At 41.3% G+C, this 27,295-nt stretch overlaps 1 protein-coding gene across 2 annotated transcripts in view; it reads left to right on the top strand.

The window, feature by feature from the left end:
- The window catches only part of DTWD2 (DTW domain containing 2), a 525,766-nt gene that overhangs the window by 124,239 nt on the left and 374,232 nt on the right, over window positions 1-27,295 (top strand). For both annotated transcript variants that reach the window (XM_053220002.1, XM_027076851.2), the window contains exon 7: window positions 11,105-11,196. The gene's annotated coding sequence lies outside the window, so the exon portion shown is untranslated. The remainder of the gene's footprint in view (window positions 1-11,104; window positions 11,197-27,295) is intronic.

The following is a 27,295-nucleotide window of genomic DNA, read 5'->3' as shown; positions in this document are numbered from 1 at the left end:
CCATTTCCTTTTTGGTTGCAACTTCTACCAAACCGTTAAGTTGCACTATGTTTTAGAATCACTTGTCATTCATGATGATCTCAAAGGGATAGAAGTTGAGCTCTTAAGTATGCAGACTTTATAAAATAGTTTTATAGGATTATATTCTTGCAAAACATCCCCCCCCCCCATTTGAAGATATAAAAATGTACTGATGAGCTTATTTGGTTAGTTACAAAACGATCTAAAATAATGACAACACATGAATGATAAATAGTATAATACAATGTGTCACTATATTGTGTAATACAATAGTGTAATACAATGGTCCTTGTATTTTATACTAAATGTTAAGGGGGTTCGAGACTTGGTTAGAATGTTTAAAAGCTGATGTTTAATTGAGATCATTGTTCATCTAAATGTGGTTGCTTAAAGGGAAATAATAATGAAACAGAGGAAACCTTCTAGGTGCTAGATCTTTTTTTTTTTTTTTTTTTTTTTTTGTGCTACATCATCTTAATGGAACCCTGAAGGCTGAGAGGTGAATCATCTAATGTTTTGGTCAAAGGAATGCTTTTGAAACCTTATAACTGATATAGAAATCATTATGGTTATGAGCCCATATTCTATTATAAGGACACATTTTCTTTTTTCTTTTTTTAATGTTTATTTATTTTTTGAGAGAGAGAGAAAGAGAGACAGAGCATGAGCAGGGCAGGGGGGGCGGAGAGAGAGACACACACACAGAATCTGAAGCAGGCTCCAGTTTCTGAACCGTTACCTTAGAGCCCGACACGGGGCTCGAACCCACTGACTGTGAGATCATGACCTGAGCTGAAGTCAGACATTTAACCGACTGAGCCACCCAGGCACCCCAATAAGTACCTGTTTTCTAAACCAGCTTCTGGTGTAATGATGTAATCTCATTAACCCATGCATCCTCTATTGTCACACTGTAAATATTCTTCTTCTATTTATTTATTTATTTTAGAGAGCATGAGGTTGGGGGGAGAGGGGCACAGGGAGAGATTGAATTTTTGTTTTAAGTTTATTTATTTGAGAAGGACAGAGACAGCATGAGTGGGGGAAGGACAGAGAGAGAAGGAGAGAGAGAATCCCAAGCAGGCTCTGTGTGCCCCCACCATGTGGGGCTCGAACTCATAAAACAGTGAGATCATGACCTGAGCTGAAACCAAGAGTCAGATGCTTAACTGACTGAGCCACCCAGGCACCCTAAGAGAGAGAGAATCTTAAGTAGGCTCCATGCTCAGTGTGAAGCCTGATGAGGGGCTTGATCCCATGACCCTGGGTGGAAATCAAGAGTGGATGCTCAACCGACTGAGCCACCCACATGCCCCAAATATTATTAAATGAATGACAAGAACAATCAGTGATTTATTTAGATGCTAAGGTTCTGGTTCAGTGGGATGGTCGTTAATAATTCAGAGAAATTTACAATTTAAACTGTGTTAGTGGATGCCCAAAACTCTGACTTATGTAACCAAAAATTTTGTATGATTAAGAAGACAAGGGGTGCTTGGGTGGCTCAGTTGTTAAGCATCTGGCCAGCTCAGGTCATCATCTCACGGTTTGTGAGTTCAAGTCCCAGTTGGGTGAGTCCAAGCCCCACTTCCGGTGATCAGTAGCCCCACATTGGGTGAACCCTGCTTCCTTCTCTCTCTCTCTCTCTCTTTCTGCCCCTTGTGGGATTTTCTCTCTCTGCACCTTGCTCACTTGTGCCCTTGCTCGCTCTCTCAAAAAAAAAACAACTCAATTTAAAAGCCCTGTGGAAGCCTGATTTTTCTGAAAGGAGTCCTAATCAGAGAAGGAAAGGAGACTTTGAGGAAGCCACGCTACATACTTCCCCTTTCCCACCTGGTATTTTTTTTTTAATTTTGTTACAAAAAATTGTTTTTTTAATGTTTATTTAAAAAAAAATTTTAATGTTTATTTTTATTTTTGACAGAGACAGAGCATGAACGGGGGAGGGGCAGAGAGAGAGGGAGACACAGAATCTGAAGCAGGCTCCAGGCTCTGAGCTGTCAGCACAGAGCCCGACGTGGGGCTCGAACTCAGACTGTGTGATCATGACCTGAGCCGAAGTTGGACGCTCAACCAACTGAGCCACCCAGGCGCCCCAATGTTTATTTATTTTTGAGAGAGACAGAGACAGAATGCAAGTGGGTTAGGGGCAGAGAGAGAGGGAGGCACAGAATCGGATGTGGGGCTGGTACTCACGAGCCATGAGATCATGACCTGAGCCGAAGTCGGACACTCAACCCACTGAGCCACCCAGACACTCCTCCCACCTGGTATTTTTATTTGGGTGCAATCAGATGAATATCATCATCAAAGCAAGTCCTGAAAGAATGGGGTAAGACTATAGGCAATGAGAGGAGGTCGTCAGTCATTGTGCCTAATAGAATACATGTGGAGGGGAGGCAGTGCCTGTTTTGCTCAGCCTGCTTTGTTTGTAATAGAGCTTTTACGATTGATGTCAAATCATAGAACTTTTCGAATGCTGGTTTCTGGAGCTTCATTCTCCCGGTGCACTCCTCTTGAGAACTTCTGCTCACTCAGCGGTTGTGGAGTACCCCGAGAGCAGAGGTCAGTAAAACTACTGCTCAAGGGCCCCACCAGGCCTCCCACCTGGTTTTGTAAGGCCCTGGAATTAAGGAATGGTTTTTACATTTTAAGTGGTTGGGAAAAAAACTCAAAAGAGGAAGAATATTCAGTAACATGTCAAAATCGTATAAAATCCAAATTTCAGTGTTGACAACCACTTTTTTTTATTGGCACATAGCCACATTCATTCATTTACATACTGTCTGTGCCTGCTTTTGTGCTACGACCGTGGAGATGAGTATGCTCACAGTAGAGACTGAATGGTTGGTGAAGCCTAAAATACTAACCATCTGGCACTGTACGGAAAAGGTGTGCCAACCCCTACCCTTAAAGCATGGGACTCAGGAAGAACACCTTGAGGTTCTTTCTCAAAATCTGGGCACCAATGATATAAAGTCACTTGTGGCAGTTGTCAAAATGCAGATTTCCCTGTCCTGATGTCATACTTTGTACTAATCAGAAATCCACAGAGCCATGCGGACTATGGACTCTACATTTTTTTAATGTTTGTTTTTAAGAGAGAGAGTGGGGGCAGAGGCAGAGAGAGGGAGACACAGAATCCAAAGCAGGCCCTGAGTTGTCAGCACAGAGCCCCGTGCAGGGCTCGAAGTCATGAACTGTGAGAGCATGACATGAGCTGAAGCTGGATACTTAACCGACTGAGCCACCCAGGCGCCCCTGGAAAATACGTTTTTTTCTTTTTCTAATAGATATATAATGTAATATTTTATTATTTTAATTTGCATTTCACCAAAATTGTATAACATTGAACATCTTTTCATATGCTATTTGCCACATTTATGTTGTCTTTGATAAGGTATCTGGTTCAAATCTTTTGCTTATTTTCATTTTTATTTTTTCATTTTTATTTTTTTTCAATATATGAAATTTATTGTCAAATTGGTTTCCATACAACACCGAGTGCTCATCCCAAAAGGTGCCCTCCTTAATACCCATCACCCACCCTCCCCTCCCTCCCACCCCCCCATAACCCTCAGTTTGTTCTCAGTTTTTAACAGTCTCTTATGCTTTGGTGCTCTCCCACTCTAACCTCTTTTTTTTTTTTTTTTTCCTTCCCCTCTCCCATGGGTTTCTGTTAAGTTTCTCAGGATCCACATAAGAGTGAAACCACATGGTATCTGTCTTTCTCTGTATGGCTTATTTCACTTAGCATCACACTCTCCAGTTCCATCCACGTTGCTACAAAAGGCCATATTTCATTCTTTCTTATTGCCACGTATTACTCCATTGTGTATATAAACCACAATTTCTTTATCCATTCATCAGTTGATGGACATTTAGGCTCTTTCCATAATTTGGCTATTGTTGAGAGTGCTGCTATAAACATTGGGGTACAAGTGCCCCTATGCATCAGTGGAAAATACATTTTTAACTTGTGTTCTGAGTGGTTTTTCCGAGCACTTTGGAATCAGAATGATTGCTTTGTATGGGGAAATGAAAGTGGGTTTCTGGATGCCTAGAACTGATTTAGTCTAGGCAGACCTTCTGGTTCTATCTGAAATGTCATTTATGGATTGAGATAGGCTGGAGGGTTCTCTCCGAATTCTACATTATTCTGTGTTTCCTCACTTGCAGAGCTCTTAGGAATTTTGCTATTGAAATAAGATCGTTTGTCTTATTGTACAAAATGATGGTCTCCAAGGGGACCGTGCATATGCAAAGTCCATAATCTTACTTCCAGGAAGAAAATATTAGAATAATTAATTTCCTCTGTAACTTATTTTTTTAATTTTTTAAAAAATATTTGTTCATTTTTGAGAGAGAGAGAGAGATACAGAGCATGAGCAGGGAAAGGGCAGAGAGAGAGATAGGTAGACACAGAATCCGAAGCATGCTTCAGGCCTTGAGCTGTCAGCACAGAGCCCGATGTGGTGCTTGAACCACAAACTGTGAGATCATGATCTGAGCCGAAGTCAAATGCTCAACCGACAGAGCCACCCAGGCACCCCTGTAACTTTTTATGTGAATGAAATACATAAAGCTTAAAAATTAAAAAGTTTCTGATAGAAACATAGTGTTTTCAAGTTACACCCGTTGCCACTCTCATTCCTTTTCTCCAGGGGCTGTTTCCTTTGCCATTTACTTCCTTATCTCTGAATGGTGAGCCCAGACTGCTCTTTCTGTTTTTCAGCTCTAGACGTTATCTGTTGACTTCTACTATGAAAGACAAGAATTTCGCATTCTGCTTACTCATGCTCTTGCCTTCCTTCCATTGTTCCAGTATGATTATATGTAAACGTTTTGTGTGATAGTCACTGTTTAGATTATTGTGGCAGTGGATTGTTTTCTAGATCTGCTGCCTGCCCTTCATCTTATCTTGGAATTGCCTTTGCCTCTTTTTGTTGCTATATCTTAGACCTTCCTTTTCCTGACTTTTGTCTCTCATTTTGGTGGGTCCCCTTCTCCAGTTGCTTCCTGATGGAAGGCACGGGGGCGAAAAGCTTTTCAGGAACTTGCATGTCTGAAAATGCCTTGAGTGATAGTTTTGATGAGTATACTACTATGGTTAAGAAATATATGTGTGTGTGTGTGTGTGTGTGTGTGTGTATATATATATATATATATATATATATTTTTTTTTTTTTCCCCTCATTAAGGAATTGTTTCATCCACTTGTAACTTCCTGAGTTCCTATCAGGAAAGCTAATGCCATGTTGATTTCTGACCCTTTGTTTTTCTTCTGGAAACTTTTGTAAATGTTCCTTTTCCCTCCAGGGATCTGAGATTTCAGGATGATATGCCTTATTGTAGACACTCCTTCAGTTTTGAAGACTTTTTTTCTTGTATCATTTTTGTTTTAGTTCTCTCTCTTTATTCTCTGTTTTTGGAACTCTTATTCATTAGATATGGGAACTTCTATATTATTTTAATTTTCTATTTTTTCCCCCTTTTTTCCATCTCTTTATTTTTTAATTCTACTTTCTGGTGTATTTTGTCACCTTTTTCTTATAGTCCTGTATGGAACTATTTTTTGGCTAACATTTTTGTCTCCAAGATATCTTTCTTTCTCACTTAATATTCTTTGCTTATAGCATACTATTCTTGTTTCATGGATGTAATATATTCCCTTAAACTCTGATTACTGTTTCATTTTTTTTTTTTTTTTTTTTTTTGCGAGAGAGAGAGAGAGAGAGAGAGAGGGCACACAAGTAGGGGAGGGGCAGAGGGGGGGCGCGCTGAGTATCTGAAGCAGGCTGTGTGCTGAGAGCAGATAGTGTGATGTGGGGCTTGAACTCATGGACCTGTGAGATCATGACTTGAGCTGAAGTTGGACACTTCAGTGACTGAGCCACCTAGGTGCCCCCCTCCCCACTCCTTGTATGGACTTTATTTTTTTCATTTTTTAAATGTTTATTTATTTTGGGGAGAGAGAGAGACAGAGCGTGAGCAGGGGAGGGGCAGAGAGAGAGGGAGACACAGAATCCGAAGCAGCCTCCAGGCTCTGAGCTGTCAGCACAGAACCTGATGTGGGGCTCGAACTCACGGAATGTGATATCATGACCTGAGCCCAAGTTGGACGCTTAACCGACTGAGCCACCCAGGTGCCCCTGGAACTATATTTTAGTTAACCTTTTAATCTCCAAGATATTTTTTTCTGTTTATATTCTTTGATTATAACTTACTATTTTTGTTTCAAGGGTATGATATATTCCCTTAATCTCTGATTACTGTTTACCTTTTGTTGTTGTTTGCCTTTTATTTATTTATATTTTAACCTGTGTTGTGTTCGTTCTGAGTGCCTTGTTTTTCTGTTAGGTTTGATCTCTGTTTTTCTTGTCTGAGATCTTTCTGAAATTTCTGATGGTTTTCGTTCTTTGTTTATAGTCAGGAATGAGATACTAACAAGCTTAATGAAATTTCTGTGTGTATGATTGAGGTTTAATCAATCTGCTGGTGAGCTTCATAATGGGATAATAAGGCAATAGGCAGGTTTTTTCACTCTGGAATTGCCAAACAGTGTACCTATTCCATTTTTTTTTTTCTTTAAAGCTTATTTATTTTTATTTTGAGAGAGAGCAAGTGAGGGAGAAGCAGAGAGAGGGTGAGAGAGAGTCCTAAGCAGGCTCCCCGCTGTGGTGCAGAGCAAGATGGGGGACTCAATCCCAGGGAACTGTGAGATCATGACCTGAGCACAGATGAAGAATCAGATGCTCAACTGACTGAACCATCCAGGCACCCCTCCTGTACCTTTTCTTCGAGCAGTTCTGTTTCTTCACAGTAACCTCCAGTTTCATGCATGGTTGGATCTTGATGTCTAGTATTCCAGTAGCTGAGTAAAGTCAGGGGTATGGAGGTCTCCCCTTTTCGTATGTAGAATTTAACTTAATCATCCCCACTACAGTGCCTCACCCAACCACACAATACTTTCTAGAAAGTATTTTCTTTTGCTAGAATGTGTAGCTTGGGGTGAGGCATGAGGGGAGTCATTTAGCTACATAGAGTGGCAATGTTTATTGTGTGGTATAGCCCTCTTTATTTTTTCTAAATGATCTTATTAAAAGTTGACATTAACATAGGTCTTGTACAGTGGCAAAAAACTATACATGTATATAATTTATAATTTTTCAAGTTGTGAAGGTATGCTTAAAGACAGTTACTAATGGAGGTATTAGACAAAACACATATAGAAACTACTCATTTTAAGGATATATAGTGAAAATTTTGAAAAACATTTGTGTATAAAGATAGAAATTAAATCAGAAGTACTAAAAATTTTGCTAGAGCAAAACATAACAAAGTACAGTTATATGGCTTTGTTTGCACACAAAAACAAATGTGTGGGATTAATCACACGAATTTCTAAAAGTGTCATCGGGTGGAAACTTCAAGAATCATATTCAGCCCCAATTTATGGGAGAATTTTCTTACACTTAGAACTATTCAAATATTAAATGTGCTGCTTTGAGATTTTATTTTTTACTTTAATAATTTGCTTTTTGCCTTTTTCCTTTCATCATGCATTATGTCCAATCTCCAGGGATAGTGTACGTGAGGTTTCTCTTTGGGGTGATTTATTAGTCTAGAAAAGTTCTCAAGTCCTTCCTAAGTCTAATATTCTATGATTTAAACTCAGATCTAAAGTTATAAAATACTGGAGTCAGTTTGGAATAAACAAACAGAATTCAGAGTAACATTTATATGTTTAGTGTATTTTGTGGTTATTACTTCATCTTTACTGTTTATAGCTGCAAGTTTATATGACCCACGTGACTTACAGAAGGTGTTCCTCAGTGGAGCTTACCCAGAGACCCTTGACACTTTCACAGCAAAGGCTTGTGTTGGTGGAAAAGGCATCCGTCCATTTCACTGGGCTCTTTCATGTGGAACGAAAGTAATTAGATGTCTGGCTTTAGTAGTATAGTATTAACTCTTATCTGGAGGACACCTAAGGTTTATATAATACCCAGGCATCAGTCAATTAGACCAAGAAAAAACAAGTCAATTTTATGAGTCTACATGAGTCAGGCATTTGATTATCCTGAGAAAACAGGGGTCTGGCTCCTTTCACTGAAGCTTTCCTTCTGCAATCGATTAACTGCTGACTCTTGTTCTATTGACCCTCACTAATTTTGTGGCATGGGCTGTCATTCCTTATCTGGAGTGCAAGGGAGACTCCTCTGTAAATATCAACAGCTGATGAGGTTAAGGGGGCCTTCTTCTATTCTGCAGCCAGGGTTCACAATCTGTGTTGATGTGGAGGACCGGGTCTGGAGCTTGCTGCCTAGTCCATTTTCCAAGACCAAATTACAAGTTATAGCTCTCTCTTTTCTACACCCAACAAATTGTTGGATGGCCAACACTAGTATAGGTTATTTACAAATTAAGATTTGATTTCATCTTGACTTTGTTCTTTCATTTTTTATATCATATTCTCACCAATGTAAAATCCTGCCTTTATGTGAAAATGGAATTTAGTGACTCGATAAATAAATTACCCTTGCCAGCTAAGGATTAGCTGGTGCTGTTTCATTCTCTGCTCTATTTCTTCATATCAAAAATTTTAGTGGCTTGTTTGGTGGTTTGCAATCCCTTAATTAGTATAAACAATTAGTACATTCACAGAAAATATGCTGCTGGTTTTATGTTACTTGTTGGCTATCACTCAGATCCCTATATCCATTCCTCAGATCATCTAAAAATTTGTTTGTTGGGTTAAGTCATATCTTATTCCTATTGATAACTTTAAGAAAATATTTCTAAGATCTAACTGAATTATATGGTAAGACGCAGAATGATGAATCCTTTGGAATGAACTAGTTGCCGAAAAAGGTGTCCAAAGAGGGATGTGTTCCAATACTGCAGCATACTGCTCCCCACCTGGATACTTTACCTCTAAGGTCAAGCTGAAATATGACATTTATAAACCAGGATGCGTTTAGATCCAAATACATGGACATTCTAGAAAGGCAGAGTGGTGTAAGCTTAAGAGCATACTCACTTCTATCCTTACTTTCCCACGTCATGTCTGTAAAATGGAGATACTGAGAATTTATGTAGTCCTTATCAGAGTCTGAAGAACTTTAATTCTGCTTTTCTCTTGCTTGCCCTTGTATTGGAGAAAATCATGTGCAGGTTCCTGAACATCCTCTTTTGTTTCTCATCTGTACACCATCGTTGTTTCCTCCAGCCTGTAGAATCTTTTTCTTCATAGTCTGCCTGGTCGTGTTTTTTAAGGCAGAGTTCATGTGAAATTTCTGACTAACCAAAGTAGAGTAGAGGACCCCTTGCTTTGTGGCTCCACCTATCAAATATTACAGCCATTGTCACACTGTATAGGTTTTGTGTTTGTTTTGTTTTATTTTTGTTTTTGTTTTGTTTTTTCAATTAACACATAAATCTCTCCTATAGGGCCGTAGGATACTACTCTAAGTGCTCAGTAAATATTGAAGGAATGCTGTTTTTTATGCCTAGAATGTGCTGGATCAGTTGTCAGTTGCTGTGTAACACATTCCCTAGATTGATGGATGAAGGCAACACTGATTTATCTGCATGGTTTTTCTGTTGGTCTTACTTGTGTTTTACCTGTGACTGTGGTCGTTTGGCAACTTGACTGGGGTTAGGGGCTCCACTATTGCCTTACGCATGTGTCTGGGGCCTTAGTTGGATTAGTTGGGATGACTGATCTTCTCTCTCTTTGTGATCTTTTTTTTTTTTTTTTTTTTTTTTAAGTTTATTTATGTAGAGAGTGTGTACACAAACAGGGGAGGGGCAGAGGGAGAGGGAGACAGAATCGTAATCAGGCTCTCTGCTGTCACTGAAGAGCCTGATGTGGGGCTTGAACTTACGAACCACAAGATCATGACCTGAGTGGAGATTAAGGGGACGCTTAACTGACTGAGCCACCCAGGCGCCCCTCTGTTTGTGATGTTTCATTTGAACTTCTTGTGTGAGGGTGGGCAAGTCCTAATGGGCAGGTGCCTGGAGAGCCTCCCCGGTGTCCTATTTGCTGATATTCCCTTGGCCCAAGCAGGTCACATAGCCCAGCTCAGAGTCAGCATGGGAAAGGACTGTACAGGGTCTGCATACCATGATGTGTGGTGTGTTGGGGGCCACTAATGTAACAGTCTTGCATGTGCACTTATCGTCATTGTCTAACTGTTGAAGAACTTCTGTTCAAAGCTTTTGATCACTTTTCTCCTCTAAAAAGCCTTCCATGTCCTCTCCAGGGCTTTTCTTACATTTTCTTATTGTACATGGGGTTGTCTTCAGTTATTTCCCCTGGGAGCAGCAGTGAGGTGCTCCTCTAGAACTTAGCGAGACTATATTCATTTATACTTCACCTTGTTACCAAAAACATGTGAGGCATCAACTTGGAAATAGAGGACATGGGGTCACCTAGGAAACTTTGTGTGACATATAAGATTTAATGCATATTGTCTCCCAGGTCAAGTCAGTCTTACCGAAGGTATTAATATAGCCAAAAGAAATATATTCTTTTTTAAATTTCAATTTTGAAAAGATAAAAACAAAAAACCCCAATACCCTGTGCTGTGGAATTGAAATTGCAGTTGTTTTGTGAAGCAGTTTGGAGGTCTGTGCTGAGACCTTAAGAAGTTCATGTTCAAGTCCAATGATTCCACTTGCTGAAAATCATTCTAAAGGAATAATCAGAGGTGATTTTGTGCAGAGATGTTTACTGATGCATTATTTATGCAGAGAAAAGGGAAACATCCAAATTGGGAAATGATGAAATTATGGAGCAGTTGTGTAATGGAATATTAGGCAACCAGTAACAAGGGTCTGCAGGAAGAAATTGTTATGATTGGGAAATTGGTCCCAATGTAAAATGCAAGTGATTCAAAGGTATATGAGGATTGATTCAATTCTGTTAAAACCGTGTGTGTGTGTGTGTGTGTGTGTGTGTGTGTGTGTGTGTGTGTTTTCATTGATCAACAAATGTTTTAAACACACTGTGCTTGGTACTGGGCCCTGTTGGAAAGAAGAAAAGACATGTTCACTTCCTTCACTGTGCTTCCAGATTAGTGGGGAAAGTTGATGCTGATTGGTGCTGATGCTGATGGGGAATAGCCAGATTCACACTGCAAAAGGACCAAGAAGAAGACAGAGCAAGTAAGAAAGTTTATTGGTTTGAAAAAACCGAGTGAGTTTTGAAGGGAATAAATTTTTGGGGGGTGGGAGAGAATTGTAGGGGTGAGACACTGGGACAATCAATCAAATGAGGTAAGAGGGTTTTTAAGAATTTCTGCTAAATATGCTCCTATTTTGTTTTTTCCTTTTTTAGCAGAAGACTATTGGAAATACTTAAGTTACTTGTCAATTATTTTAGATGCTGACCTGAGATATCTTGGGGTATGACACCATGCTGACATGAAACATTCCAGAGCCCTTAGTTTACCACGGTACATATGTAAATATATGTAGATGGGTGTATGTGTGCAAATATATACATGCATGTATCATCTGTCTGTCTATGCAAATGTTATAAGGATGGAGGGGTGGAAATGCTTCCCAAAATCTAGGAGATCACAGGTAATTTTAGTTTTGTTCTTAATGTATCTGTAGTCAGATAAATATGTTCCATATAAAAGTTATATACATAAAAGTCACGTATATTTAAACTTTAAAAAGCGTTGGTAAGGAAGTAGGTTGGTCAGCAGGAAAAGCATGCCATTGCCTTAGCTGGGGGGAGGGTGACTGTTGTGTTAACCATCCAGGTATTCTCAGCAGGTCTCACCAGTGTGCACATGGATTCCTTATGCCGCCATAGCCTGAAGTCATCAAACGTGTTACATTTGCATACTTTCTCTAGCTCTGACTCTACTTATCTAAACATTCTTATGGGGTGCCTGGGTGGCTCAGTCGGTTGAGCGTCCGACTTTGGCCCAGGTGTTGATCTCATGGCTCATGGGTTCAAGCCCCACATCGGGCTGCCAGCCCTGAGCCTGGAGCCTGCTTCGGATTCTGTGTCTACGTCTCTCTCTCCCCCTCCCCTGCTCACATTCTTTCTCTGTATCTCTTTCAAAAACAAATAAAACATTAAAAAAAAAATACACACTCTTCTGAATACAATCGAGGTTGAGAATGTGTATGTAGAGCTGTCTTCAGAAGCAGAGTAAGGTGGCTCTTCACCTCCTCAAGCCCTCTGTCCATGATACTCAAGACAATGCAAGTTTCACTGTAAACTTGTTAATTAGAATTCCCAGTTAAGCTCAGTTAATAACACTTAATGTCCTAGAGACAGATTCATGGTCAGTGTGCTGACAAAATCAGATATCTGAGCTTCCCAGGGAGCACGGCATGCCTCGTACCTGGAGATTTACCAAAGTAGAATCTTCTTGAGAAGCTTCTTGGCACTTAGCCATGTGACCTGTTCTGTTAACACTTGTACCTAAATATGTTCATTCTCCTTAATATTCTACACTCTTCAGTTAAACTTTATAGAGCTTTGTCTATTTTCTTGTTTTCCTTACCAGAGGGAGAAACTTTTGAGGGCAGATATTCCTTTTCTATTTTTTTTTTTGTGTGTGTGTGCATGTGTATTTAGTACCTCGCACAGTGCCTGACAAAAAAATATGCAATTTAGTTAATATTTACTGAATGAAAACAAATACACCAATTGACAGACATACTTAACCATATATACATAGGCAAATATAGCTAGATTTTGGAACATCCACTCTTTTGGATTATTTATACCTTACTTTACATACATTAGCCTAATAATCCCATAACTGCATTTGTAAACTATTACTCTGTTTTCTTCCCATGTCCTGTGTAGTCCCCTATGTGAACTGTGTTGCCGTGTTATTAGAGGTGGGTGGTATTTAAGGATGTGTTAGGCCATAAAAGTTCTGACAAGGCCTTCCTTGTAAGAAATGACAGGGCTTGGGGGGAAGTAATCCACTGCAGCTCAGGTAAGAAATCAGTCTTTCTGTGAACAAAGCTTAAGTCTGTTCCAATGACATTTTGTTGTTGTTGTTTTAAAAGTCTGCCCTTCCATGCAAAAATCTGCAGAATGAATTTGTTGAGGGCTCAAGGATGAGGAGAGCATTGGCATTTTCTCTCCTCCATAAAACAAATGGAAACAGACAGTGAAGAAAGGTAAATACCTGTGACCTCCTCTCAATAGGCCTCTGGTGAAGTCATTTGTAATGAAATGAGGCCTGCAGTGAAGGCTCCTCCCGGAAGCCCCCTCATGCCTCCCCTCCTCCCAGGAGATTCCGTTTTCCCTCTCAGGAACTCTTACAGCTAATAAGCTTAGATATGAACAATGGCTTCCACACATATTGTGCACATTTCTCAAATTTTGTTCGCACAAAACTGCTGAATGGCACACTTCCTCAGCTCTAGCTACTGTCCGTACCTCTGGGGAGTGTGTGCAGAGTGGCGAGGTCAGCCCCACAATGAGGAAGTTTTCTTGGTTTCAGTAGGCAGTTTATGCCCATTTGGAGAGTTTACTTCAAAGGCTTTTTCCATTTCAGGGCATATGAGCACGGCTGTGTTGGGTTGAGCCAAGGGGAATTAGAGTAACCTTGCCAGTAGGTCCCAGGACTGGCTCTGAGGTTGACGTAGGGTGAAGTGAGTTTCAGGCTGACTCACCCTTTGCACTAGACCCATATCAGTGGGTAAGGACATTTGTGAAATGTGTTTATTATACTTGCAGGCAGTTTTTCTTGTTAATTTTTTTGGTTGGTTTTGGATTGGGGCCCTACTCACTTTTTAAACAATTTCCATACATTTTATACATTATTTCATGTTATATATGCTGAGTGTAATAATTATTTTTGAGAATGATCCCTAAGAATAATTTATGAATTATTCACCATTAAAATCCCACTGTTTTCAGTCATTGCAATTTTCTTTCTTTTTTTTTGTTAAAGTTTATTCTTATTTATTTTGAGTGAGAGAAAGAGAGCAAGTGGGAGAGGGGTAGAGAGAGAGGGAGGCAGAATCCCAAGCAGGCTCCACACTGTCAGCACAGAGTCCAATGTGGGGCTTAAACTCATGAACCGTGAGATCATGACACAAGCCAAAGTCAAGAGTTGGACGCTTAGCCGACTCAGCCACCCACACGCCCCAGTCATTGCAATTTTCAGAGAAAGTTTTTATTGTAGAGGAAATGTTTCATATTTGATTTCAGTGAAGAAGAGTTAAGGAAATTTTAAGAGAACATTGAGGGAAATTCTAGTGAGAAAAAAATTAAGGAAAATTCAGTGGAAAAAAAATTCTGATTTCAGGGTTTTTAAAGAAGGCAATAAGAAATATTCCAATGTGCTGTAGATTACAGCTGCAAAACCTGGGAGTCCTGTCTTCAGGAAGAACTCATAATTCCTGAGGTTTAGCATAAGAAGAAAACATGATTTTGAGATATAAGTGAAAAGTATTAACTGATGTGCAATTATATTGGCTCCATGAATGTTCATTTCTATTGACTAGCATCTCATTTATCTGAAATCATTACAGCCATTGATTTTAGTTGTTATTAACAGAAAACCAACACAGATGAGCTTAGCAAGAGGGGCATTCAATGCTTGTCAAAAGGGAGAGGTTTGAGTCCAGCTGTTTGAGGACAGGGCTTCAACGGTGTCACCAGGACTCTGTTTCTCTCCGTCTCTCATTTCCTTCCTCTAGATTGTCTTCCGTCTGTGGTCAGCCCCCTTGCTGCAGCTTTACGCTTCACTACCGTCTGCCTCTTTTTCAGTGGATCCTGTAAAGCTTATGCCATTCACGCTGATGGAAATGATTTGGATCACATGCCCACTTCTGAACCTTTACTGTGATGTAGGGAAATACTACACACTGGTTGACTGAGGCTGGATCATTGATTTCCGTTGGGTCAGTGGAACCCTCAGGAGTCCAGTGGATAGAAAGACAGCAAGGGATAAGTTCTCAATTGAAAATCAAGGTCATAGGAAGGCATAATGGAAGCTGGAAAGGCAACGGTAAATGTCTACCCAAATGCATCATATTTAAAAGCCTGTGCTTTTCTTGTCCCCCTAGATAGTTTATTAAAAAAGAAATAATATTTTGTAAAAGCCCTACCTAGGTTAATAAAACTTACTGTTTTCAGTACTTGATAGATTTTCCAGTTTCCATACGGATTTGCCTAAGGCTAATCATATTTAATATTCTTCACATATAAGCTTTTCTGAAAATGTTTATTGGGATGGAGTGGACTAAATAGGAAATGTGCTTTTTATATTCTGTCTCCTCCCCATCTCGGTCCTAGGAGTCTCAGTGAACCTCTCACAAATGGTGCTCCATTAGCAAGGGTGTCTTTTTGATGCAAGCCCACTAGAGGTGTGGTATGAACTCTTCTTGTCAGACAGGTGGTACTTTGCTGTCCGTGGAGAGGAATACCTGTATGAACGTACCTATGTCAAGGCCAGATCTAAGCAGGTGAACGAGTACGAGAAGACCGCTACCCGATTCTGTCAGGTATCTCCAAGCTCTCACACCCACCTCTAGGCTTTAAAATTGAGGGACTGTCACGGATATGTCAGCTTGGTGGTTCTCCAATCTGTTCTCTCCAGAATCTTTTTGTGTCATATTATTTCTACAGTAAATCCCCTGTCCGTCTTTGTGTTTGTTGGGAGATACTTGAGGCCTCTTCATGTCTGAATTTATGTGAGGTATTAATCCTTTGCGCATTAGTTTTTCCCTCGTGCAGCACCTTACTGGTGATGACTTAACCTCTCCCGAGTCCAATCATGAATGTGGTGGCAGTGTAATATTTGTTAACTCTATCAATGCGTAGGGATGCATTTGAGATATTAAACAATTTCACTTACTGGAAGGACGCCCATATAGGACACAGACAATACAGGTCCTGAGGCTTCATTCGAGGTCAGTATTCCTAGAATTATTTCATCCCATTCTCTCTTTTCCCAGTAACTTTGCCTCAGCCGTGAACTTCTGCTTTCTGTGTCCCCATGGACTTTGAAACAACTGGAGATCTTTTCCTCTGTGCACATGACCCCAAGTTGTTAAGCTCTCTTAATTTTGTGGTATGTCTCTATTTCTGGTAACTGTCACTTCTGAGAACTGTCAGGGTACCTGCTTCTAAGAGACTTCTGGGCTTCCTTCTTAGTTTCTGTTTCTAAGCTGGGAAGACCTGAAATGCTGGCACGTAATTCAAACGCATGCATTTCATGCGCTGACTTGGGAGCATTTCTTTTGGCTTCCTGGGCATCCCCCCGCCCTCCCTCTGATTTTCGTAGGTTCTGAGTATGAAAGAAGGTGAGGAGAGATCACCTCTTTGCATTTTGCAAAAGGCAAATGTCTGCGTTTTAGATGGAAGGTCCTCAGATAAACCAGTCTGATCATCGCAACATCATGCCTTATGAATGAACAAATGGTCTCCTTTCAGCTGCTCTGTTAAGCAGCATTTTTTCAAATGATGGAAGGAACTCACTGAATCAGTGCATGTTTATTTTCCTGTTGGCAAAGAGATGTGAAATAAAGCAGCAATAGACCGGCCTGGCCCTCGACTGAACTATGATGTGGATGAGGTTTGCCTAAGGGGCCCTCAGACCTCCCTTCCACTGCCCCTCTCCTGTTTCTGGGGCTCTTCCTCATTCTCTACCTGTCCTTGCCTCCAGATGTGCGGGGTCCTCCCTGCTCTGCCTAGGCCCGCTGGCCCTAGGTGGTGCACCTTGCCCTCGTCTGGCTCCCCCAAACAATCATCTAAACTAAACAAAGAAGATACCTGATCTTAGAGCCTGGATCCCCGTTAGCTGTCACTACTGAAAATGAGTACGTCTTCTGGAACCAAGCCTCATTAAGCTATTAATGCACTGTAATGCCTAATGTATTATTTCTCCCAAGAATGCTGACATTTTGATAAGAAATACTTAAGGACCGTTTACATTTAAGCCAAAGGAATGATCATCCTGAAGTGGAATTGCAGGCGTCGCTGGTCCAGTAGATATATCTCCCTTGGGGTAGACAGATCCTTTTTCTGGGCTTTCTCCACATCTCGCTCCTTCAGTAAGGTTTTGGGAAATCCTCCCTTCGAGCCAGCTGGCAGGGATTGATTTCTGGGTGTATTCCTGTCAGATCCACATCCAGGGTTTCAGCCTTGTTTGCAAACATCCCCATTAGTTCTTGGAAGGATCTTTCTCGGTTACAGACGTACTCCAGATTCACCCTTCCTACCATTTCCACCCCATTTGTCCATTGGCCACATTCCCTCTGCATCTTGGTGATTAGAACCCTGTTGCTTTCCATCTGGAATAACTCCAGAAATGCCCTATCTAGACTAGGAACTTACTTGGTGAATAGCAACACCTCCCTGGGGCTGCTGATCCTTTCCCCAGGTTTCCTAGTTGTGCTACCCAGTTCTCTCTAGCCCTGGCTCTTTGTCTTCCAGTATGCTGCGTTGCTCACCCTGCCCTGTAGATATTGTTGCAAAAAATGGAGTTACAATAGAGAGCATGGTAAGTGCATGTGGAGGACACAAAAAATTTTGTAGTAAGGAAGATTCATGATTTGAACCTTGGTTGCCTCCAAGAGAGCACTCATTCCACTCTATCACCAATGCATACCTCCTTCCTGCCTCCACCCAGAGCCTTCATTTTTCTAAGATAAAACATTCTTTCCCTCCTAGGACAGGATTACCAGATTCTTCGTCATTCTGGCCATTTTGTTACAGGAAAATCCACTTTGTCAATGTCTCCCTGAAAATTTGGTGTCCAAAAAGGAACAAAATATAGGCAGCTTGAGAGTTCACCTAAGTGTTTTATCATCCAGCCCACATTTCTCCACCTTGTCCACAAAGATACCAGGGGAGACTTTATAAAAATGCCTTGCTGAAATCCTTGTGTGGATTGGCATGTCAAAAAGGAAATCAGGCTATCTAACATAAAACACACACTAATACACAGGCACAGGTGAGACAACATTTATATATTACAACTTAAATGTGCAACCGCCCCCCCCCCCCCCCCCCGCCAAAACCAGTACTCTTTATTTTCCGTAAGTGACCTCATCTTTTCCTCAATCCCTTATTCCATTTGGGAGCAAGAAAAATAAATCTAAAACTTGCCAGTTCTTAGTATCTTGCTAACTTTGTCTCTTCTGTTTTCTTTTTTTTTCTAAATATTTTTTAATGTTTGTTTATTTTTTTGAGAGAGAGAGAGAGAGAGAGAACACAAGCAGTGGAGGGGCAGAGCGAGAGGGAGACACAGAATCCGAGGCAGGCTCCAGGCTCTGAGGTGTCTGCACAGAGCCTGACATGGGGCTTTAACTCATGAGCTGTGAGATCATGACCTGAGCTGAAGTCAGACGCTTAACTGACTGAGCCACCCAGTTGCCCCTCTTGTGTTTTGAAATAGTCTCTCTTAAGTTAGCTCAGGGTCTTTGGGGTAAATATTCATTTCATTCAAGATTCAAAGTTAGGTTATTTCTCTCCTTTTGAATATTTGCCTCTTCACTTTCTGTTCCGAGGTGCCATGTACATTTCAGCACAGGGTACTTTAAGGAAATCGGGATGGGATAGCCAGTCTTTGGGTCCCTGTGCTGTTTTTGGTGTCTTCTCAGGTCATTGTGGAGATATTCCCTAACTCTCCTGATCATCAAGTGTCCTGCTGGCTGGCTTCTGCTGGAGGAGTCTGGTGAATTCCCTGTCAAGGCTCAGTGTAAAACATCTACCTGCTATAAATTGTAGACCCCTTTCTCACCTTGGAAGGGTCCAAATAAAAAGTACAGGAGACAGAAAAGCTAACAGTGAGATGATGACTATGTGGGGCTGAGAATGGGCAGTGCACTTCAGGCTGTTGACTTGGCAAGAGGTGAAACAGCCACCATGGTTCCAGCTGCAGGAAGAGCTGTTGGTAGAGGCAGCCCTGGCCATCCTGGTCCATTTCAGCTGGGAGTTTGGAGGGGTCACTTGTTTGTAAGCGTGAGTCTGCCTATCTATGATGTCAACGTGGAAGTCTGTCTTTCCAGTCTTCAGTTTCCAAAATGTGAGAATCTCGGTACACGTACTCATGTGCAGGCTTAATTTCGTGAGAGCAAACCAACTGCTCGAATCATGGAAGCTGGGGGTGGAGTGGACTGAGACAGAACTGGGTTTATTTCTGCCTACTCCCTGTTGACCTTGGGAAAGTTACTGAACTTTCTTGAACCTCAGTTTGATCATCTGTAGAACAGGGGTAATAAACACCTCTATGATTAAAGGAAAACAGTGTCCATCAACAAATGGCAGCTATAATTGTAAATGATAACAACATCTTCTAAACATAAACATTATTTTTCTGACATTCTGAAGAGATTGCAGCTTGCTTCCTTTACCATTGGTTAGCTTCATTAAGTATGACACTTCCCCCCAGTACAGCCATTTTTCTTGGAGACAAATGCCTTTTTTTTCCTTAGAGGGATGTGTTTCTCCCTCTTCCTGACAGAGCCCAGAAGATCCCTGTGAACATCCTTCCTTTCCCTCCCCTTGGGGATCCTGGGCCACAATGGCCCTGTATCATTGCCATCATCACTCCGCCCAGGGAGGACTGGTAGAAACTCCCTTCGTGACTTGCTGACGTCAATTCTGAAGATGTGCAAGATGGATTACGAAAAGGCCCTTAATAGTTTTTACTCTTCAGGAAGCCAAATGTTTTTCAAATCAGAAGCAAAGGGTTTAGCACAGGCAGGCCAGGCTCTCATCTCAGTCAAGGAAGACACTATGAAACTTTCACTTTCCCCCCAGGCCCTAATGTATTTCCCACGGGGCCTCACCTCCCTGTCGTGCTTTAAGCTTTCCCTTCCTGATCTTCCTCCTTGAAACCTTGTGGCCAGGCCTTGCCCTGCTCTGTATCCAGAATGTGATTGAGGATGAAGGCAAATAAGGCAGAGAATGTCTGTGTGTGAAGAGCAAGGCTGGTTCTATTCCTGTGGTTGTGTAGGTGGGCTTTTCCCAGCAGGTTCTGGGCACTTCCTCTGTTTATTTCCTGAGACTCACTTCTGCAGCAAGTGTTATAAAACAGGAGAGAAACTACTTCTCCTACCAACCTTTGACTCCTAAAATGCTCTCATGAGGAGCATGGTAACCTGCCTAAAGAAACCTGGTTCCAAACCCAAGAGTCCCTTTCTTCACTATCAGGGAAAAGTGGCTCCAAACAGTAACATACCTCTCATCTTTTTCAACTTGTCCAATGACTTCCCTTTGCCTGGCTATCTTTGGGGCATGAAGAGAGCTGTGAGGGGGTGGAAGCCTAGTTGTATAATCCTATCTCTCTGGTTTACAGAATTCTCAAGCTTTTGGAGCCAAAAAATAAGGTCAGAAGCGATCTGGTCTTTCCAACGTAGCTACCCTGTGGTCTCAAAAGTCAGTATTAAACGTCAGCACGAAGGCAGGTTGGTCTGGGGTCTCCGTAATCTGTGAAGATCTGTAGAGAACTCTGCAGATCTTTTTTCTATTTAGTCCATGATTCTAGGACACACGTTATTCAGTGGCTTGGGGGAAATGAGGCCAAGATGGGATAAGGGGCATGCAGTAGCATCAGAGGACCAGAAGGTGGCACTAGTAGTATTTATAAGGCACCTCCACAGACCATTAGGTAACTGATACGGCACTTGTTTCCTTCCAACTGGCTACCAGTGAAACAACTGTGTTTTGTTAGCACCATGTTACACAGCGCTTTTTTTTTTTGGTGAATTTCTGCTATTACCCAGACTCTTGCAGCCTACTTTCCTTCATGTTATGTGTGTTACTCACAGTGGATTCAAAGGCCGGAAGGTTTTGTTTGTTGAAGTTTGCTCCATGTATTTATGATGCTTTGTATTCTTTGAAGTTCTGACAAAAACAAAGCCCCCAGTTCTCTGGGAAATAAGAGAACCCATTTGTTCGCTCACTCTGGGAATGTTCCAGAGATCTACATGCAAGGATGTTTTTGTCTATCTTGTCAAGTTTTTTTTTTTTTCTTGTCAAGGCTTTTAATATTCTTTGTATGAGTTTAATGTAAAAAGGCACCAAGTTAAAGCTGCCTTTACATGACTAATAGACTGCTTCATCAATAAGTAACCCTGCCTGTATATTTTTAATAGTTAAAAGAAGTTATTTAAAAGGGACTTGAAAGCCACCAAGAAACTTGGGAGGAACTCAGCAAGAAGCCTCTCGCTGTGCCACTTTGTTTAGCAAAAGAAGATTTTTCCAGAGAAAGTAGTTGGCAGAAGTCCTGCTAATGGCGTTGTAGATATCTGTCTTCTTACCTACTTGCTTGAGGCTTTCTGGACTGGAACAAGGGGCTGCTAGTCATGGGAGGAACATAGCAGAGGCTGCATTTTTTTTTTCTTTAAAGATCCAAATAGTAAATATTTTAGGCTTTGTGGGACATAAGGTTGGTGCTCCCCCCTGCCACTGTACTTCAAAAGCAGCTGTAGACAGTTTGTAATTGTGTGGTCATGGCTTTGTTCCAATAAAACTTTATTTATAGAAACAGGTGGCACGCTGAATTTGGCAGACGCCATTCACCAATAGGCCATACTTTGTAGATCCCGGAACTAGAGGAAGGGAGATTTAACTTTTCCTTCTGTGATGCGGCCATTTCCTTTTTGATCCTCTTTTTTTTGTTAGGGTGGTAGTTGAAGGTTGACCAGATGTATTTGGCTTTGTCCTCAGGTTTCTCACTGTTACAGGAGCAAAGGGGGAGGTACAATTTCTATTTCTGTGGTCACTGTAAGGAAGGAAAACCACTGACAAAAGTAGAGGATCGTGGTGGTTTGTCTCATCTTCTCAGTTCTCGAAAGTAAGGGTTGCGTGAAATCAAGCAGATTCGGCAGAATCTTCTGATGTCATCATATTTGGTCACCAGTCATCCTTTAAAGAGGAGTTGGCACAGAGCAGCCTGTGGACCAGATCTGGCCCTCCGCTTGTTTTGGTAGATAAAGTTTTGTTGGAACAGTCATGCTCATTTGCTTACACTTTCTTAATGCTTTTGCTTTATAATTGCAGGTTAAGTAGTTGCTACAGAGACTTTATGACCTACAGAGCTTAAGATATTAAGCTTTATGGACTGTGTGGTCCTTTTTAGAAAAAGTTTACTGACCTTTGCTCTAGAGTAGGACTTTTCAGACTCTTTGATGAAGGAATTTTCTTTTTTTTAATCCATCATGTTGATGGGGGGTTCTGCTATCCATGACTGGTGGCACATTGTGCCTTATACAGCTCACCACACAAATGCTGAAACCCTACACTGGTCCATTGCTTTTGAAGGACATGAGTCCATCACTCATGTGCTTGGATACGGCCAGAGTGTCACATGTCTGTGAATGCTTTAAGTGCTGACACCCACAGTCTGTATTTATCTATAGTGGACTAGGGACAGGCAGGCTGCAGAATGGCAGCTTGCTTCTAGGGCAGTGCTGCTCAAAGTGCGTCAAAGTGAGTGATTAATTCAGTAAATCTGGGCTGGAACTTGTCATTCACAATTTCTAACAAGCATGAAGATGATGTTTATGCTACTGCTCTGTGACTCTACTTGAAGTGGCACTGTTCTAGAGGAATTTCTACAGGGGTGAGTGGTGCTGGCTTTGAGTCCCACTTGACTGATGAGGACTATGTTACATAAAGAAGTGAGGCAGTTTGCACTGGGCAATCAAGAATGAAATGCAGATGCCATTAACCAAGGGATGCCTAAAAATGGAGATACCGTCATCCTACCCCCTACTTATTTTAACCTGGAAATCACCTTTCCTAGTACTGACAGCACGCTTGCTTGCAACTTAGCTGAAACCAAATCAGTAGTGATATTGATGATAGGCTGTTAAACAAGTATGGAACACAAGAGAAATGCAAATTGCTCTTACCTACCCCCCCCCCCCCTTCATTTCCTTCCTCCTCTTGTGTTATTATGTGTTGTTTGGAGAGTCTCCAAATCTTTGGACCTGGAAGACATTGGGAGAGAATATATCAAGCAGGAAATGGAATTCTTTTTTACATTCTTGTAACATTAACACGTGAAAAATATACTTAAGAGATCAGGCGAATGCCTTTCTGTGTCATTTGGGGGCACTGTCGTAGCCACATATGCCAGGTTTTGGATTTGCATTGAGATTTATGTCACGAGAGCTGAATTTTGCCCATTTTCTGGCCTCCCTTAGCTGTTGTTTATCAGGAGCTTTTTGTGTATTTCAACTGCTGCTGCTTATTAGTTTAAACGATACGGGCCACTGAGAAGAACAGAAAAAGAGGCTAATAAGGGGAGCTTAACTTCCCTGATTGCTTACCATGAAAAGTTTATTCAGGAGCCAAATCTCCTTTTAAAAGATTCCCTCCATATAGTATGTTAAAAATGCCGTTGTTGTGTGCTCAACTGTACAGCCACTACCCCTTTGCTTTTGTATCTATACTTTGGCTGCACAGCTTTCCTTTTCAGAAAGGCTCCCATTGGAATGAATTCATAATGCATCAAATCAAAATCATAGCCATGTTTTCTTCTAAGGTAAAGTTAGCAACCTGGGGCAAAGTCATTTTTATCAAATTCTTTGGTAGGAGTCCTTTCTTCTTTTTATAGTACCTTGGCTTCTCTCATGTTTTCTTTTTAATAGTTTGCCAGAGATAATATCAAAACCATGATGACTCTTTGCTGGTAATTTGGCCAATGTTGGAGTAATGTCACAATGGTATTTGAAAAGAGGGATTCTAAGCCACCAACAGAGCCCAACTGTGTTGTTTGTGGTGTTTTGTTTGTTGAGCAAGTCCCTTGAGGTGGTAACGATCAAAATATAAGCATCTTTGTTGCTTATGATCTCAGGGCATCTCATCCTTGGGAATTCCAGAAAACTGTCCCAATGAAAGAGATCTCCATAAGTTGAGATTTTAAATTAACCAAGGAGATGGCACAAAAACAGACTTATAGACCAATGGAATAGAATAGAAACCCCAGAACTAGACCCACAAACGTATGGCCAACTCATCTTTGACAAAGCAGGAAAGAACATCCAATGGAAAAAAGACAGTCTCTTTAACAAATGGTGCTGGGAGAACTGGACAGCAACATGCAGAAGGTTGAAACTAGACCACTTTCTCACACCATTCACAAAAATAAATTCAAAAATGGATAAAGGACCTGAATGTGAGACAGGAAACCATCAAAACCCTAGAGGAGAAAGCAGGAAAAGACCTCTCTGACCTCAGCCGTAGCAATCTCTTACTCGACACATCCCCAAAGGCAAGGGAATTAAAAGCAAAAATGAATTACTGGGACCTTATGAAGATAAAAAGCTTCTGCACAGCAAAGGAAACAACCAACAAAACTAAAAGGCAACCAACAGAATGGGAAAAAATATTTGCAAATGACATATCAGACAAAGGGCTAGTATCCAAAATGTATAAAGAGCTCACCAAACTCCACACCCGAAAAACAAATAACCCAGTGAAGAAATGGGCAGAAAACATGAATAGACACTTCTCTAAAGAAGACATCCGGATGGCCAACAGGCACATGAAAAGATGCTCAACGTTGCTCCTTATCAGGGAAATAGAAATCAAAACCACACTCAGATATCACCTCACGCCAGTCAGAGTGGCCAAAATGAATAAATCAGGAGACTATAGATGCTGGAGAGGATGTGGAGAAACGGGAAGGCTCTTGCACTGTTGGTGGGAATGCAAATTGGTGCAGCCGCTCTGGAAAGCAGTGTGGAGGTTCCTCAGAAAATTAAAAATAGACCTACCCTATGACCCAGCAATAGCACTGCTAGGAATTTACCCAAGGGATACAGGAGTACTGATGCATAGGGGCCCTTGTACCCCAATGTTTAAAGCAGCACTCTCAACAATAGCCAAATTGTGGAAAGAGCCTAAATGTCCATCAACTGATGAATGGATAAAGAAATTGTGGTTTATATACACAATGGAATACTACGTGGCAATGAGAAAGAATGAAATATGGCCTTTTGTAGCAACGTGGATGGAACTGGAGAATGTGATGCTAAGTGAAATAAGCCATACAGAGAAAGACAGATACCATGTGGTTTCACTCTTATGTGGATCTTGAGAAACTTAACAGAAACCCATGGGGGAGAGGAAGGAAAAAAAAAAAAGAGGTTAGAGTGGGAGAGCACCAAAGCATAAGAGACTGTTAAAAACTGAGAACAAACTGAGGGTTGATGGGGAGTGGGAGGGAGGGGACGGTGGGTGATGGGTATTGAGGAGGGCACCTTTTGGGATGAGCACTGGGTGTTGTATGGAAACCAATTTGACAATAAATTTCATATATTGAAAAAAATTAAAAAAAAAAAAAGAAAGTACGTTTCAAATTGCTCTAAGACTCTGGAGGAAGGCCGTTCTCTTGTTTCAGTGTACCTCTTCTTGTGAAGCTGATGCAAACTCTTTTTTTGTAAAATGTTAAATTGACTTAAATGAAGAAACTATTGCATTTAACTTACATGTTAAATCAAGATGCCTGTATTTCCATAGTGGGATATTGATATCTATAGAAAACCTTACTTTGCTTAAATTTAATTGTAAAAAATAAACCAAATCATACTCATTAAAAAAAGAAATAAATAAATTAACCAAGGAGAGGAAGAAGGCATCCCCAATTCGACATACGCAGGTTTTTTCTCCTTTCCAGGCACAGAACATGATTGTTCATCTCCTTGTGCATTTGCTGTGAGTTGCAGGGCCATTCCCCTAGGCTTCCTGTATACATTCCATTCTGTTCCCCTTCCTCCTGCCTGTCCTCCAGTTCAGGTGCTTTTCATCATCTTGGGCCTTGACTTCTGCCATAGCTCCCGAGTGAGCCACCTGACTTAAGTCTTATTCTTCCCTGTCCTCTTACCACCTGTCTGAAGCTCACATCCCCTCTGTCATTCTCTTTCTGAGACTTGCCATCACTAAAGGGGTGATGTCCCTTCGCCCGTGCATGTTCTACCAGACGCTCCATTATCAGCCTCCCATACTTCTCCTTTCCTCCCTCCCACCACTTGCTGCCCTGCACTGTACCTCATGCTCCGGTAATATGGGACTATGTGTAGTTTTCACAATGTCATCTGTTTTGTACCTTGAACCTTTGAGCATGAGCCCCCTCTTCCTGTAAGAGTGGCATTGGTTTTCAACCAGAGGCTATTTCACCTTCCTGGGAGATAGTTGGCAATGTCTGGAGACATTTGGAGGTGTTATATCTTGGCGAAGGGTGCTACTGTCATGTAATGGGTAGCGGCCAGGGATGCATGAACGGCCTCCTCCAACAAAGAATTAATCTGGCTTAAATGTCAGTAGTACCAAGGCTGAGAAGCTTTGCTCTACCTGTACATTTCCAGCAGGATCGTTTCGGCTTTCCAATCATGATGTAGGGGAGACCATCTCTTCTGTAGCAAATTGTTCTGAACCTTCCTTTCTTGGTCTTGGTGAAGTATCCCTTCTCTGTATTATGAAAATGTTCTTTATGTATACCTCTGCCATCACCATACAAGTCATATATTATTTTTATGTTATGTTATGTTATGTTATGTTATGTTATGTTATGTTATGTTATGTTATGTTATGTTAATGGTATTACAGATACAACCACCAGGCTTCCAGTTGTCCCAGAATAATGACTAAATCTCACACTCTTGGTTCAGAGCAAAGCCAATAGGTGGTTCAGCTACCTCCCCTCGGGTGTGAGATAGAAACAAATGCAGAAACCAGCTCTAACCCAGGGAAAAGACAAGCTCTCCATCTGTTCCCTTTCTGCGGAGGAGATGCTTTCTTTTCGCCAGGCCAAGTGGTGGTTCCAGAAGAATTCTTGTCTTAAAAAAAAGGGGGAAATACAAAAAGGGTGACTTTCACTTTTATTCCCTTTTTGGATGTCTGCTTTTCCAGAGAACTGGGGACAATCAGATGGGGCCAGTGAGCTTTTTACGAGCAGACCATTTTGGAGCCACCACCTGTCCACACCAGCCAGCAGTAGTGTGTATACAATGAGGGAGAACAGCAGGAATGTGACCTGGCCCAGTTAAGAGGGTATTTTTTGTTGTTGTTGTTCTTTTTCTTACCACCTCAGCCCTACCCTGACAGGGAAGGAAGCAGCAGTGGGTATATGAGGGGGAAAGGGGAAATGTAAAAGACCACGCAGCCCCCATCCATCCGTGTCAGGTCAGTCAAGTCAAAGCGGTGGCATGTGCTTGGGATGGGGGTGGGTTAGATAGAAGAGGCTGGAATCAATGCAATATTAAAATTTTAGACTAAATAGGGCTGAGCCTTATAGACCCAAAGGATACTGTTTGT

This window comes from Acinonyx jubatus, chromosome A1, assembly GCF_027475565.1.
Source record: "Acinonyx jubatus isolate Ajub_Pintada_27869175 chromosome A1, VMU_Ajub_asm_v1.0, whole genome shotgun sequence".
Classification (NCBI taxonomy): domain Eukaryota; kingdom Metazoa; phylum Chordata; class Mammalia; order Carnivora; family Felidae; genus Acinonyx; species Acinonyx jubatus.
Note: the sequence above shows the minus strand (reverse complement) of the source record. Positions and strands in the feature narration are given on the sequence as shown.